This window comes from Neoarius graeffei, chromosome 4 (genome assembly GCF_027579695.1).
Source record: "Neoarius graeffei isolate fNeoGra1 chromosome 4, fNeoGra1.pri, whole genome shotgun sequence".
In the NCBI taxonomy this organism is placed as follows: Eukaryota; Metazoa; Chordata; class Actinopteri; order Siluriformes; family Ariidae; genus Neoarius; species Neoarius graeffei.
Window position 1 is genome coordinate 4,517,527 of NC_083572.1, and position 17,433 is coordinate 4,534,959.

The following is a 17,433-nucleotide window of genomic DNA, read 5'->3' on the forward strand; positions in this document are numbered from 1 at the left end:
ATGGTTTTTTTTTTTTAAAATCACTTATAACTTTGTCAATGTTCATCATTTTTTTTTTCAATCTTTTTTTTATTTTGTTCAGGGTGGCTTGGCGCAACTTTTCCTTGCTAAGCGTCACTCTCTATCTCCTACCATTCTGGATCTATAGGGTACGGTTGTTGTCACACCCGCGCCCATTGGCTGACTCTCGCGTGCACTTTGGATGGCACGTGCTGCTAATGACTCACCCTGGCATTGGATTAAGGTGCAATCAGCGCGCATATATAAGGACACCAAAGACTAACTCAGATGCGAAGTATTGAGCTGTTTAGACACATTACCGAGCCGTGCATTATTTTGATTTCCTGGTTTCCGAATTCCTACTTCCTGTTCCTCGTCCTTTGATTCCGCTTTTGTCTGTGCCTATGATATTCTGTTTGTGCCTCGCCCGACCTACTGCTTGTTTACCGTTTCTGATTTACGGTATACCTGCCGATTTGGACTGTTTGCCCGATTGTACTTTTCTGAATAAATATCTTCTGCACATACATTCATCTCCAGCCATCTCTGACAGGTACAGTGACCAGACGTCCCGCTTTGTAACAGCCAGCACAAATTACTGTGACTTTAGTCACAGTCTCCGTCCAGTTCAGTTCACGATCTAACTTCCAGCACATTTTTCGACAGGGTATAAAATAGCACTTGATCCAGCACACATCTGATTGTTTTGCTTTTTTATTTTATTTTAATATATCACGTACCGAGAGTTGCTCATGCTCAGACTCTAATTAAGCCACGAGATACCAAACTGAGGTCAAGAAATCATAATGTGTCAAATTTTTATTTGTTCTTTTCCTGATTAACGTAGCTAGGATTGCCTGTAAAAAAAAAAAACACGCCGGTGGTTTGAAGGACAGTCTGTCCAAGCACTCGCACTCGCCTGCTTACTTTTACCAGACTTTACATTAGCTGATAAATGTATCCTTGAGATGAGCAACATCTCTGATTAAAATGCATCTCCTGTGATGTCTTCCAGAGAGCGAACTTTAAAGGGATGATACGAATAAATATTTTAAAATCATGTTGTGTATTTGATATCGGCTTCAGATGGCACTCCATGGTTGCTTACAGCCAAAATTTAAATTTCAATGTAACAAAGTGGCACTGGATTTTATACTGCTCCTCACTCGAGCCAACCCATATGGAAAAGATGTAGATAAATCTTATAAAATGTGTATGTCCTTTGTCTGAAACTTGTATGTGAAGCATACAACAGTGAAACCAGATATAAGATCCTTAGTAAATTTGAACAAAATGAAACTTGTATGATTTGCGTATTTATCCGTGTCAGATCACGAAATCCAGGGACACATGTCGGCCCGGGGGCATTTTGAGTTATTGACAGATTCAGAAAGTACAGTTTCTAAGCTTTCCAATGATGCCTTCCATGTGGAGATCTGACAATATTTGAAGAATGTGTGGCCTTTTGAAAGTGCATACCTCTTAAAACAGAAAAGGGAGAAAATCGCCCTCAAAGTTTTCCATCTCAGCTACTCTGGGTGTAGGGCGGGCACATAACGGTGCTCATTTACATGACATTAAGGAAAGCCCTACCCCCTACTAGCTAGCACGATACTACTTTCATGTAAACAAAGATCACCACGTCAATTTTCCTTCCATGCAAAGTATGCCCAACACAATTATGAAGTACAAAAATAAGTCCTAAAGTATACTTTAACGTTTTGTGGTTGAAAAATTACTCACCGTAAGAAAGAAAGATAGCACGATGATAACACAACTAACACAATGCTAGTTTCATGTAACCAAACCACAACACACTCCGTTACATGCAAAAATAACCACACAGCCTTAGATTAATAAACTTACCCCATCAGAAAGAGAAACGGCGCCTTGCACACACCAATGCCTCCGATGGAATATGCAGTCCTAGAACACTTCCTTTTGGTTGCGGTTTTTTTGCTAGAAATGGTCATCTCCGATGTAACTACTGTGCGTCTGTTTGCTTTGTGGTGTTTCAGCTCCTCTGCGATCTGTTTAGCTTGCTCCATATTCATTCAATAGAGGATGTGCAGTCACGTGACCTGTCTGTGTTTACTCCGCCATATTGGACGGCTTCAGGATTGTTTACCTTGCATGAGCGTAATGGATCCAGGGAGTAATCCCCAAGAAAATTCGGAAAATACCTCATCTACATCGCGCGATTACTTGTCTAAGTTTGTTCAGAATCTTGAAAGTGACGTGAGGCAGCGTTACGTGGAAAAGTGTTCCAGGTTGGGGATTGCAGATCCGTACAACTTGCCGCAATCCTTGTTCAGGGAAATTCGGAGCTGCGGTGCCGGCGATTTGCCCGATCTGGCCTACCACGACATTTACAGTTTTCTCGTGAATTGTGTTACACTGGCAAAGCCCTCAAAGCTTACAAGAGCCTGGAAGCTTATAAATATTTTGTTGCGAGATGGATATCTCAACTATACCTCTGGAAGGTTCCGAAGAAGAATGTCTACTTGATAACCTCACGGGTAAGTGGCATTAAGACGTTTATCATAAAGAGACTATGCAGGACGTTTTATCGCTTATTTAGTAATTTTAATACAGAATTTACTCTGATGAAATTATTCAGACACTCCAATGCCCCCCCCCCCCCCCCCCCCCAAAGAAAAAAATCGGATCTGCGCAATTCAGCCGTGAAAAAGGCGCATCCGCCGTTTGCATCCCTGTTTAAACTCATAGGTTAACTGACTTTAACCGGAATTTTTTAATGAGGCTCGGTGGTCGGTCAAGATTTTTTTTAGTTTTCGCCATCCCTACTATGGATTGGCCTTTCAAAGGCATATATGAGCCAAAAAGATAAAACATTGTCATAGACGAGGCCAGGGTAGTAGGGCTAGGCATAGCCATTTTAAACATTAGAGATCAAGCGGACTGACGGCCACAAACACTGTTCTGTCTAGTTTCTAAGTGTGCAGTTATCATTCAATCCGAAAATCAACTTAACAGATGTACTAGGAGTATTGAATTAGAAGATTACACCTACCTGATATGAAGTGTTCACTACAAATTCGGCTGGTAGAACTGGGGTACCAGTTTTCTCTTCGCACAGTGGACACCCATTTTGCGCGTCTCTCCTCGTCTGCGGGGAATCTATAAAATGACAGGCCCTCCTTTTGGCCCTGTCTATTGGTACCAGGGCCGTGCAAAGACCTTTGGAGGGGCAGGGGCTCAACATTCAAAAAAGGGCACTTGGAACAAATTTTTCACACAAGTTAACTTTATTCAAAACTAAATTTCAATTGCAACTGAACATCCTGTGTGTCTTGATAGAATATGTTGTGGACGTCATCATTCAGCCTTAAGTTTTCGAAGCTGCTAGAATATGTTATTAACGCCGTCGTTCAAACTAAAGTTTCAGAATCTGCCACGTTAATGAAATGGATGGAGCAAACGGTTTAAATATAGCTTAGGCGGCTTCATTAAATGATAAACAACCCTACGCATTTACTGTTGTGTTCTAAGCTGCACAATATTGCAGCATGTTCAGATAAGAAATGAAAGGAGACTTTCAGTGTGACCTCACCATGCCGTTCCTCGCACTGTCTCCCACTGTCAACCGCCTGCATGCGCTTTCTGCACGGAGGCTCACTGAATGCATGACGTCACGGATTGATGCCCGCATTTACATAGAAAAACTTTATTTTATAAATCTATAATTTCATATATTATTGTCAAATTGTAGAAAATATTGATGTTGGAGCTAACTTATCTTTTACAAATATAAAAAAAAAAACAGTCCCTATGAAAAGGGCACTTTGGACAGCAAACAGAAAAGGGGCAGGGGCTAGAGCACCTGTAGCACCGGTTCATTGCACGTGGGTGATTGGTACAGCCAAATGCTGAACAAGATATAACCATTCTCGAAAGATCTACTCCCACACACTTGATAATTAGAACGGGTTTGTCTAAGTTCTATGCGCGACCTTGCCGTCCAAAATGGCGGATAAACAAATATCACGTGACCTCGTGACGTCACGTGCACACTCTGTATAGTGAAATTACATGCCTGTATGCAGCTTAAGTAGCCACAAGCTCAGCTCGTATCATACAGCTGATTGGCAAAAAAAACCCAAAAGACTTAAATCATCATGTGAATGGCCCATATGGTAATTTACCCACACCCCCCAGCAGGCTACAGTCCTGACAAAAACGAGACAATTTGCAACAAAAATGTATGCTTTTCCAACAAAACAATCTATTATCTGAAATACTGATTGCATTCTTCAAGATCTCAACTTGCACATTATAGAAAAAAACGAAAATCACAAATTTTGAAAAAATGCTTCTTTTGCGATTTTCTCGGATTCGTTTCGGCCGACATGCGTCCCTGGATTCCGTGAAGTGACACTGCAAAAGTGGCCACTTTCAGGAGTAAATCATATTCCTTATATGATGCACAATACATGAAACATAAACTGAAGGTGATGGAAAGTTATTATTTTTTTTAAGTTTCTTCTATTTCTTTTCCATAGGGGAATATGACTCATGATTCTGACTTTCAGCTCTGAGACACGCCTCTTTTTTACTCAAACTCCACTGCAACTCGTGTGATATATATACAGTATATACATACTGCTATATATTTGTGTGATCGTGTTTAAGTCTATAGTTACATTTGTGTCTATACTTCGATGCGTACTGTACTATTCTTAAACACATCTGACCGCCAAAGTCCAGTTTGTTTGATGAGCGTGATCGCTGTAGACTGTACTCGGGCACAGTTCAGCGTTCACAATTCCTCTCCCAATTATTCACCCTTTTCTGCGTTCAGCATATGAGAATCTCATCGTGGTGATGCATCATTACCACAGCCAAAACAGCCTCCACTGTGCTCTACGAGAGCGCTTTTCTTCAAAAGGTCTCCTCAGGTCTGGAACGGTAAGCATAATATGAGCGCAGGTCAGCAGGGAGGCGGGACAATCGTACTTGGGCGTGGTACCTTAACGCAACCATTCCTAGTGTGAGTACACCTTTAGATCAACTCTGAATACAGCCCTCAGTTTGGAGATTTTATACACATGCTTTTAATAAATCAGGGTCATTGATTGGACTGTTATCAGATTACTGAAGTAAATGATGGTAAGTACGACCAAAATCTGATGTTTTGATCTTGCTGTGTTATTCTGTACTGTTTTTCCAGCATGTCTAAATGAAGTGATGTGATTAATACAGGTTAAGGGACACTTTTAAAAATTGCATACTGCACCTTTAATGCAGGAGAGAGATGGAAAAAAACTGCAGTTACAGTAAAAAAGTGTGTCAAACAAACTAGTGCATGGTTTGAGTGCACAGAGATGAGTGTGATGTGAAGTGAAGATGCATCACACAGACTGAGGCACAATACACTCACCAGGGAACACAGATCTGCAGCCAAAACACACACACACACACACACACACACACACACACACACACTGAGGCATCCTGGTGGAAAGGAGGAGCAGTGAAATCGCCTCGCAGTGATGTTGCTGTTGTTGTGAAGGACAGAGTTGAGTATCAGGGTGGAGGTGTGACAGTGAGGTTGTGCGCGCGCATGGCGTCGCCGCTCCAGCAGCCTGAGACACGGAATTTCACGTGTGTGCTGAGTAAACCGGGCCCCCCCGCCGGGCCCCGCCAGAGCGGCTCCCAGGTGCTGAGGACCTCCGTGCTGCTGGTAAGGACTTGTTTGTTTGTTTGTTTGAAACACGCTGGATATTTTTATGTGAAACAAATATATAGTTTCATCATGCATAAATAATTACACCCTCCCTGGCCACTTTCATAGGAACTTCTTGTTGTTGGTTCTAAGATCCCTGTTCTTGGCTGCAGGAGTGGAACCCAGTGTGTTCTTCTGTCTGTTGTTGCATGCTGAGATGCTTTTCTGCTCACCACGGTTGCAAAGAGTGATTATATGAATTACTATATCCTTCCTGGCACAAACAAAGAAAAAACCTCGAACCAATGTGTCCATTTTCTGATCTCTGCCCCTGTCTTATCAACAAGGCGTTTCCTGTTTCCACCCACAGAACTGTCACTCACTCACTCACTCACTCACTCACTCACTCACTCAGTGTTTGTTTTTTGTTTTCTGCACCCTTCTGTGTAAACTCTACAGACTGTCATGTGTAAAAACCCCAAGGAAGGAGATCAGCAGTTTCTGAAATACTCAAACCAAAAATACTCATCTGGCTCAAACCAACACTCATGCGACAGTGAAAGAAAGAAAGTCACACTTCACCTGTAAGATCATAATTTTTCCCGTTCTGATGTTTGAACATCAATTGAAGCTGAACATTAACTGAATGGACAGTTGAAAGTCATACTTGGAAGATGCTCTGGAGTCCAAGGGCGTAGGTTTGGTATGATCATTGGTGGGGACGTAAACCCAATTCCAACCCCCAGTGGCGTCAACATTAGAGGGTCACAATATTTTGCCCCGTTGTGTTCCACCAAAAGAGTATCCATCATCTCTCCAAAGTCCAGACTTTTAAAATGTGAAGTTCAGAACTGTAGTAATTCATGAATAATAAGAATAATAATATGCAATTCATCTCATCTCATTATCTCTAGACGCTTTATCCTGTTCTACAGGGTCGCAGGCGAGCTGGATCCTATCCCAGCTGACTATGGGTGAAAGGCGGGGTTCACCCTGGACAAGTCGCCAGGTCATCACAGGGCTGACACATAGACACAGACAACCATTCACACTCACATTCACACCTACGCTCAATTTAGAGTCACCAGTTAACCTAACCTGCATGTCTTTGGACTGTGGGGGAAACCGGAGCACCCGGAGGAAACCCACGCGGACACGGGGAGAACATGCAAACTCTGCACAGAAAGGCCCTCGCCGGCCACGGGGCTCGAACCCAGACCTTCTTGCTGTGAGGCGACAGCGCTAACCACTACACCACCGTGCCGCCCATAATATGCAATTCATTTGATTAATTAAATCTTGCATGTGATGATTAACTCATTCTAACAATTTGCAAATGTGTTTTATAAGTGAATAAGTATCAAGTCGGATTGTTATTTACATGCCACCAAACTTAGAAAACAGTCATACTCATACGTTGTCGTTTTTACACAGTGAATATGAACTGTTGTTAACTGATTTGTTTTACAAGCTAATCTAACGTTACATTCCTCAAGGACAGTTTGCGAGCTTGCTAGCTAGCAGCCGGTCACTGCACTGCAACCGCACTTGCTAATTGACATGGTAGCCAAACTTGCTTGCTGTTTTCGTGACCATGTCCCCAGAACGAATATTCATGAGTGAATTTTGCGTGGTGTTTCGCCCAATGGAAACCGACAGTAACCATTTGTGTACCGCACACGGAGAGTGATTTTTTTTTCTTCAATCAGAAATATTGGTAGGGACATATCAGCCGTTGGTTGATATTGGTAGGGACATGTCCATACCGTCCATACCCAATTCTACGCCTATGCTCTGGACACTTACAGTCATGCTTTTATGGCTGAGGACTACAGTTGACTTGCTAACTTTAGGACTGCAGGTGTCATGAACAGTTTTGCACTCACGTTTACATCAATGAACAGTTTATATATAACTTCAACGAAACTGACTTCATGTTAAAACTGTTCAAATGTTATAATCACGCTATCTGTTATCACCCAAATGAGGATGGGTTCCCTTTTGAGTCTGGTTCCTCTCGAGGTTTCTTCCTCATGTCATCTGAGGGAGTTTTTCCTCGCCACCGTCGCCACAGGCGTGCTCATTGGGGATAGATTACGGATAAGCTCATGTTTAAAGTCATTCAAATTCTGTAAAGCTGCTTTGCGACAATGTTTATGTTTAAAAGCGCTATGAAAATAGACTTGACTTGACTTGAAGCTCTTGATTTGGATCTGCGTGTTTTGATGCATTGCGCTGCTGCTGTCAAGGGATCGGCTGATTAGAGAACGCCATCAGACAAAACAGCAGGTGGATGTACAGTAGGGGTGTTCAAAATAAAGTGTCCAGTGAGTGTATATATGATTCTAATAATAATAATGCTCCAATGTTCAACACTTTTAATACTCAGGTCTAAAATATAGTCATGTTAAAAACCAAACAAGACACAGTTTGGAGTAACTAGTAACCCACAAGCCTAGTTTTTCAATTTCTATAGTCTTCAGTGGATTTTGGCTCCAAGTCTACACTTTAAATTTATTTATTTATTTTTAAATTTGTGAAATCATACCTAGGTGGACGCTCAGATTTTATTAAACTCCACCCATTTAACCATTAAAGAACCCCCCTCCCCCCATATTAGTTTTACCTAATGCACCTTTACGTCTAAGGTGGTGTTTACATTAGACCGTATCCATATCGTTTTCGTCGCGGATGCACTGTCCGTGCACATTAAAACGCCGGGAAACGACTCCACATGCGGAACAACTTGAATCCGCCAGGGCCCACGTATTCAACCCAGTTCGTATCTGATCCGGTGCTGTGTAAACATTGAGGAACGAGGAAATGCTGTGCTGAGCTCTAGCTGACGTCGTCATTGGACAACGTCACTGTAACATCCACCTTCCTGATTCGCTGGCGTTGGGATCACACACACAGCAGCTCAGTCCCGAATCACTGCTCGTGCGCTTCACTCGCGCGCTCTGTGAGCTGCGCAGGGCCGGAGTGCGCACCCTCCAGAGGGCACTCGCTGTTCAGGGCGGAGTGATTTGGAGCGCAGGAGGAAGCGCTGAGCCGCACTGAGGTTTATTTACACATTTCAACTTATTTACCTCCTTCAGGCGCTTAAACTCAGTGAGAACATGAACATCACAGCCAGGTGTGTTTATCTGCTGGAGAAGGTGTTCGCCTGCCATCCTTCCACTTGCAAGTGGTGAGTGACTTGTGCATGCCCGATATGCACTGAGATCATGTGACGTGCCGTCTAATTAGTCATGTGATTAGCGTATCCGTGTATTGGCGTTGCTGTGTGCACGCGAATCGTTTTAAAAACGTTAACCTGATGATCCGCTGATACGGTCTAATGTAAACCCCACCTAAGATGACTGAACTGAGACACGTGAAGTTTTCGAGCTTGCAATTTAATGCCGCTGTGAAGAAAGACAGCTGGCGACAAAGTTCCGACGGTGTGAGCAATTTACAATTGATGCCGTAAGCAGAACGTAGTCATTTCCTCTAATCACAGGTCTACCTTAAGAGGGTCTTTATCGGATAATGGGACATGCAGCAGAGACGCACATTAACACACGGTCTGTTATAGAACCGAGCCGAGATTTTATTGGGATCTCGGACCTGTGAAGCCATGAAGCTGAGATATTTCACAGGTAAACGGTAGAAAGTTTTTTTTTTTAAAGTGTTTTTAAATAGAAAAGTTTTAATGTTCGAGCTAACTGGAATCTATAGGATTTAGAAATCAGCGGATGCAAACAAACACCAGGAAATAATTTGCACAATGCTAATGATCAATGACTTTTTGCAAGAGTGGTGTCTGAATACTGATTATCTTTGCTTAAGCAGAAGTTTTGGCACCTGGTCTCCATGAACGTGACTTTTGACCCTGTCACAATCCAGAGAGTTTCTTTAGAATGATTTTGAGTACAGATCAAAAATTTGTAACTGAGACCAAGCCGTGTGTGTGTGTGTGTTTCTGGAATTGGATAAAAATGGAAACTGGAGCATTTAGCCACCCTCTGGTGAAGTAATTGTACGAATCCCTGTACTTCATCTCTGAGATCAGGAAATGGAGATGTGGAATCTTTGATGTCGATTCGTCACTGCTGTTATTTTCCCTGCCAGGTAGCTGGAGAAATGGTGGGAAAGTTCATTCTGAATGGAGATTGCTCATAGCTAAACACTCGAAAGAGGACTGAAATCAGGTTTGCAGTTTTTTTTTTTTGCTTCACTCCTCTGTCTGCTTGAAAAACTTTTTCTGGTCAGCAGGTTTGAGCTTGTCTCAAGAAACAGCCTTATTTGCTTTTTATTCGGAAATTTCCATGAGATTCCACCAGATGTGAGCCGCGTTCCAGCCCCATGTGTGTTAATCAGTCCGATGTTCGTTAAGAAAGCTCTAGCTGTCTGATTAACAACGTTGTGATTGCCTGATGGACATAAATTTGGTGTGGCCCAGATTTGGGTTCCCCAATGAATGGAAACACCTTCATCTCACATTCCTCTCACTTTTTAAATAGCTTAAATAACTCGTTAGTTACCCACATTCTCAGGTTTTTTTTTTAATTCCCCACACTATCCAGACCTTTTAATATATTCAGTGACTTCTTCATTCTTTTTTTGACCTCATCAGCCAAAAGCTCATGCATCATGCACTCTCCAGGATAAAGGTACCGAAATATACATTTCCTTATCGCTGGGGTGGTACTGTAAGGATGTACCTTTACCCTGGGAATGTGCAGGTTAATGTGAATATGAAGCTTTAAAGATCTTTCAGTGGCCCTTAGGGTGCAGTTATGTACACTGAATTATTCTTAAAGGTATAAAGATAAATATCGGTAAAGGTATCTTTCAAGGTACCACTCCAGAGTCAAGGAAAAGTCTAATTTTCCTTAATTTTGGAGATTTCTGAGATTTTACAAAGCTGATGAATAGATAAATGGCTGGAAAAGAATTTATTTCATCTCCTCTCATTATCTGTAGCCGCTTTATCCTGTTCTACAGGGTCGCGGGCAAGCTGGAGCCTATCCCAGCCGACTACGGGCGAAAGGCAGGGTACACCCTGGACAAGTCGCCAGGTCATCACAGGGCTGACACATAGACACAGACAACCATTCACACTCACATTCACACCTACGCTCAATTTAGAGTCACCAGTTAACCTAACCTGCATGTCTTTGGACTGTGGGGGAAACCGGAGCACCCGGAGGAAACCCACGCGGACACGGGGAGAACATGCAAACTCCACACAGAAAGGCCTTCGCCAGCCACAGGGCTCGAACCCGGACCTTCTTGCTGTGAGGCGACAGCGCTAACCACTACACCACCGTGCCGCCCCCAGAATTTATTTATTTTTTCCAATTAATCAGACATTTTAAAGGTGCTGATTGCAAAGTCATCTGAAAATTACTTTTCTTTTTATTGTCCATGCCATTTTCCGATGATATTCCAATATCATGCGGACGAACGAGATGTGATCGTTTTGATGTCCTGAGGGTTGGTTTTCTCTGTTTTGGGACCGTTTTTGTCCCTCTTGAGGTAAACAGTACGGCCCTACGGAAACAGGAAACAGCCGAACACAAGGGAGGAGCTTTAATTAATTTGCATAACTATGGACCTGCGTCACACCAAGATGGCGACGCCACAAAGAGAACATCGTGACTCTGCATCAACGTTGACTCGGAGAGTTTTGAGTCGCAGGTCAAAATATAATTTGTGGTTGACGTTTGCGAATAAAAACAAAAGAAAGACGAATATTTATATCTTTTCTCTGTTCCTGCTTTTGTGTTCTCGTTTCTTTCTGCGTAAGATCAAAACATTAGGTGTAGAACTCCATCATTGACTCACTACCGTGGAGTCAAGCGCATGGGTTCTAAGGCTAATGGCCCTTTTCCACTACCCTTTTTCAGCTCGCTTCAGCTCACTTCAGCCCGACACGGCTCGCGTTTCGACTATCTAAGAGCAGCACGACTCAGCTCGCTTCAGCCCTGCTCAGCCCCCAAAACTCGCACGGTTTTGGAGTAGGGCTGAAGCGAGCCAAACCGAGCCGAGTGAGGCTAGGGGCGTGAGGAGACACTCCCCTGTGCACTGATTGGTGAGGAGGAGTGTCCACACACGCCCCGCGAGCACGCTGGGATCTGTAAACACCGTAAACCCGGAAGAATAATAATTATGAATTACGAGAATTATGAAGCCTTATGCGCCTCGCCTCATCTATACGCTCTTGCCAGTATCTGTTGGCGTTGTCGGTGACAACAAGCCACAGCACCAAGACCAGCAACACTAACGACTCCATGTCCTCCATGTTTATTGTTTACTCTCCGGGTCGTGAGACTACCGCTTAAAAGATCACTGATGTCACTGTTTGTGCCGCCTAACGACATCACCTGACATCCACCCACTTTCGCTAACTCCACCCAATGTGTCCACCCACTTCCAGCCAGCACGGTTCAGCGCGGTTGTAGTCGAAATGCAACTCCAACAGCCCCACTCAGCTCGACTCAGCCCAACTCAGCACGGCACGGCTCAGCCCGACTCAGCCGCATTGGTAGTGGAAAAGCGGCATAAGATAGCTAAGTGTTAGCTAGAATGATTTTGTTATCCATCCAGAAAAATGACACGTCATCTCTCTAACCTTGTGCTACCTTGCAGTTGCACTCACTAGGCAGGTTTTCCTTTTCTTTTCTGCTGGCAGGAGAGCCGAGTCTGCCATGTTCGCCGACACTGACTTGTTTTGGTTAAAAGTAGGTCAAACATGTCTCACGGTGATCACGTGATGTGATATCGTTGCTCACTTGCTTCAGCAATCTCCGGAATCGTAAAATGCGGGACACTTTTTTTTTCTTTTTAATCTCAGCAAAACATTCACACACAGGACACGCGGTGTGTGTGTGTGTGTGTGTGTGTGTGTGTGTGTGCAGCAGTAAAACATATCGAAACTCCAACAGCAATAGAAATGGAACATTTTGCCCAGAATTTAAATTTTCATTCAGCACCTTTAAGTGATAGGAATAATCAGCAAAACTGTAATGATCGTTATTCTGCTTGGACCTCTGTGGTTGCTGCTTATAATATATATATATATATATATAAAATCTCATCTCATTATCTCTAGCCGCTTTATCCTGTTCTACAGGGTCGCAGGCAAGCTGGAGCCTATCCCAGCTGACTACGGGCGAAAGGCGGGGTACACCCTGGACAAGTCGCCAGGTCATCACAGGGCTGACACATAGACACAGACAACCATTCACACTCACATTCACACCTACGCTCAATTTAGAGTCACCAGTTAACCTAACCTGCATGTCTTTGGACTGTGGGGGAAACCGGAGCACCCGGAGGAAACCCACGCGGACACGGGGAGAACATGCAAACTCCGCACAGAAAGGCCCTCGCCGGCCACGGGGCTCGAACCCAGGACCTTCTTGCTGTGAGGCGACAGCGCTAACCACTACACTACCGTGACGCCCATATATATATATATATATATATATATATTATTTTTTTTTTGTATGTAATTATATTAAGAGTGATTAGAGAGACCGGTCTGTGTTTTGATGGCATGGATTTGATTGTATGGAGTCAGCATTGATGTCTACAGGTCAGTGAGTTTATACACACATACAGTACATTTGTGTGTGTGTGTGTGTGTGTGTGTGTTCATCTGTCTCAGGTTTTTCACTGTAACACGTAGTAAAAAGTCCTTGCCTGAGTTTAAGTTACGTTCCCAGATGGAGAGTTTAGTCCAAGGCTGATATGTTAACCATCCTGCACTTTAACTAATATCTTACACACACACATACACACACACACACACGCTGTTCGACACATGATCCCTCTGCAACCTCTTCCACATGGTCCAGAAATTTAAGAACACTTCGAAGCAGTTAAACCTCTAGACCTTAAAAAGGAAAGTAAAAGAAAAAAAAAGATCAGACGCATAACTGCAAATCTGAATTATTTCACATTTTCTATAACACCACTATTTGATCAATGAAAAAGTCCCAGTCAAACAAATCAGCATGAGCTGTTTTATATATTTATGGATTTTTTAATAAGATGTGCTGACTTCATGTGTATTAAAGTCCTATATTGCAAATCATAATTTTTTTAAAACCACTACATGCTGTTGTGCAAATATTTGTGCACCCCAGGGTTCTTGTGCTGGTCTGGAAAAGTTTGGGACTATCAAGGAAAATATACAGTACCAGTCAAAAGTTTGGACACGCCTTCAAATTCAGTTATTTTTGCTTTATTTTTATTCATTAAAAGCCACATCATGTCTTTTTAAATTAATGATGGATGTTGTTTCTTTTTACCTAGTCGAGCGGCTCTTGACAGAACACTGTATGGATTATTTGCTTACAGTATTTTTATTATGTACTATTTCCTGTTTAATCTCAAATGCATTAAGAAGGCAAGAAACTCGTCCACTAATTACCTTTTGACGAGGCACAGCTGATAATTGAAAAGCGTTCCAGGTGACTCCTTCATGAAGCTGGTTAAGATAATGCCAATAGTGTGTAAAGCGTCATCAAGGGAAACTCTGGATACTTTAAGAATTTAAAATATCAAACATTTTGGGTTTTTTAAAGACTTTTTTTAACCATATTTGAGGGTAAGTCAAAAAGTTCTAAGACAAATTGAAAAAAAATCTTTATTTATGAAAATAACAAAGCCATTTCTCTACATATCCTCCATTTAAGACTCAACACTTCTGCAAGTTTCCATCGGAGAATTCCTTCTTTGTAGAATTCTGGGGGATGCCTTTCACACCTTTTGAAATTATAACATCTGTCGTAGAACTTTTTGACCCCCTCATAATTCTGTATATGTTCCAGATGTTATTTCATAGTTTTAATGTCTTCAATGTAAAAAAATACAGAAAAATCCATGAATGAGTAGAGTGGGGTGTACAAACTTTTGACTGGTACTGTACATTCTGATGTATTTTCTGCATTTCCTTATTTGCTGCAGTATTAAAACCATTATATATATATATATATATATATATATATATATATATATATATATATATATATATATATATATTTTTTTTTTTTTTTTTCTGGTTTGTCAGACAGTTAATGACCTTTAAACTTGGCAAGAAAAGTGAGCGTAGAAAGTCTGGAAAGTTTTGCCTTCGGTTTGTATTTTTAACAAAGAAATTGCAATAATTTTGAATCCTGAGGACAGAATTAAGAAGGTAGAATTTTATTTTATCCTAATGAAATATTTAATGTACATTAGAAAGAAAAAAAATATAATTTCAAAGATTGGCATCTCATTTTTGAGTGTTTGAATACTAATAACATACTGCACAATTTCAGATTTTTCTTAGTAATTGTCTCGGACCTCTTTATCCTGTGAGCAGCTTTTACAATCCTTGTCATTCTTTTTGACGTTATAACTCTGTTAGATTTGGACACAGTGTGGGTAAAATTAGTTTTTCTTGTTGTAAGATTTACCCACATTTTATTCATAGCTAATTTGTAATAAATATTTTTTTTATTTTATTTTATCCACAATCACTGGATATGAGCAATCACATGCTCTAATTGGCTACTCTACTACTAGGATATCAGCTCATATATCATGAGTAGAGAAAAACAAAATGGCGGAACGCATCAAGTCAGATATCACTTTCCCTGTGTTCGAAATCACTCACTACTCACTATACAGTGGACTATATAGTGAGTTCGCCATTTTGTCATGCTGTCCGAATGTATAGTGAGAATTATTACACCCTATATAGTGCAATCAAAGTATCCCACAATGCATCACAAAAAGTAGCATACAACCGATGGTCATTAACCTAGCAATATATACCATCAAGCATTGCGGTCGCGCTGAAAGAAATTTTTTTATTTTATTTTTTTCCCCACCCCAATATCACCTGTTCCACACTCCAGCCCAGTCGGTGGCGGTAATGCACCTTTAAGTTGGTTTGCTAACCGGCAAAAAAACCCTAAAGAAGAAAAACAAAATGGCAGCGTGTACTATTGAACCAACCGAGGACGAAATAAAAACTCTACTCGAAAACAAAACCCCAAAAAATACAAAAAAAGCAACAAAATATGGAATGAAAATATTTGATGGTAAGAAAGCATCTTTTTTTTCAAGAATTATTATTATTATTATTATTATTATTATTATTATTATTATTATTGTAGTATTCTTCACAAATTGCTCCTGTCATTTTGCCGGTTTGTTTACATTCTAAGCGGAAATGATTTTGTCGGAGGTTTGGTATAAAGTTTTTATTTATCGAATTTTCAAAAAATAAAAATGCTGTTTCTCAAAATCTAGTGGATGTGGATAGAATAAAACAGTTATTCCACGCAATCTCGTCGTACATGAGATTGACTCTGACTCTGTGCTACGCACCTCATCAGCTCTCAGCTCATGTACGACTCGATTTCGTGGAATAACTGAAATATCCAGGAAACAAACATTCACGCTCCTCTCTGTATAGACCTGTACAGTATAAATTCCACATTGTGGATGTTTGTCCATGTCAGATCTTTATCCTGTGTTGTTGATGGTGTCCTGTATGACTTTCGCACTTCAGCGGTGTGGATACAGTAGCTTCAGGTTCGGAGATCAGGAGACGCCTGCTGATTAGGTCTCTGTACCCATTCATTATGGATGAGGGTGGTTCATGTGTCTGTTCTATTTTTAAACCTGCTTTATCCTGTGGGAGGGATAAAGGGCATTGGAGGTGCTCGGCAAACCCTTAGAGGATGACTCTAGCTCTGTATTTGGATGTATAGTAGATTTTTTACCCTTTTCCTCGCAGTGATCTGATGGACTTCTCCAAATCAAACCAATCATAAGTACTATTCAGATGGGATTGGGTTTTCTGGACATACCTGATCAGCAATTCTTCTGGAGAAGGTCTGTAATTCTGATCAGTCCAGATAGCATAAGCGACTTCTGTATACATCAGTGTTTTCCTTCTAGTCAGAGGAAATGGAAACACCAAACACGTACTGTGTATACGGTTCTGCTTCATGTCTAACTTAATTACAGTGACGCCAATAGATGATGCGTTGCATCCGTCTTCATTAGCTCTCCTCACACTGTCCTGTTCCTGGTCCTGCTCTCAATTAGATGTTACATTGGGCAGCACTGCTGATGATGATGATCATGATGCCATGTGGACGTTCACGCTGACGTTTGCTGTAGTGCCTTTGGCAGATGGTGCTAAATTAAGCCTTAAAGAGGACAGTTATAAAAGAAGTAAGTCATTGAGAGCTTGGGGGAAATGTGCACAGGTTTTGAAAAAAATAAAATAAAATAAAGATGGAGACATCCAAGACGAGTTAATTATTTCATAAATTATTTCAGTGGTGGATTTCTTCAGAAAGTAATGTTATTGTTTATAAAATTCCTTATTTACAACACCATACATATATTTTACATTCCATTGAAACTGAATGGTCTTTTGAGTGATTACAGATTAAAAAAGTTGCTATTTGACAGATCAACACACAGATTTGCTCGTCTAGATGTTGCGTAATTGTGGTGCATCGTGCTCACTGTCCCACTGAATTCCTGGGAGTTATTCAAGGAGAACTGAAGGCAATTTTTTTTATTATCAAAATTCTATTTATCTTATGTTATTAAATATCGGAATGCATTTTTGATCGCTATTTTGTCGCTGCTATAGCAAGTTCTGAGTGTGTGAAATATGCTCTGTAATATATCAGTCCATATGTGAAAGCAATGGCCGTAAACGAGATTCGTTGAGACCTGTGCGA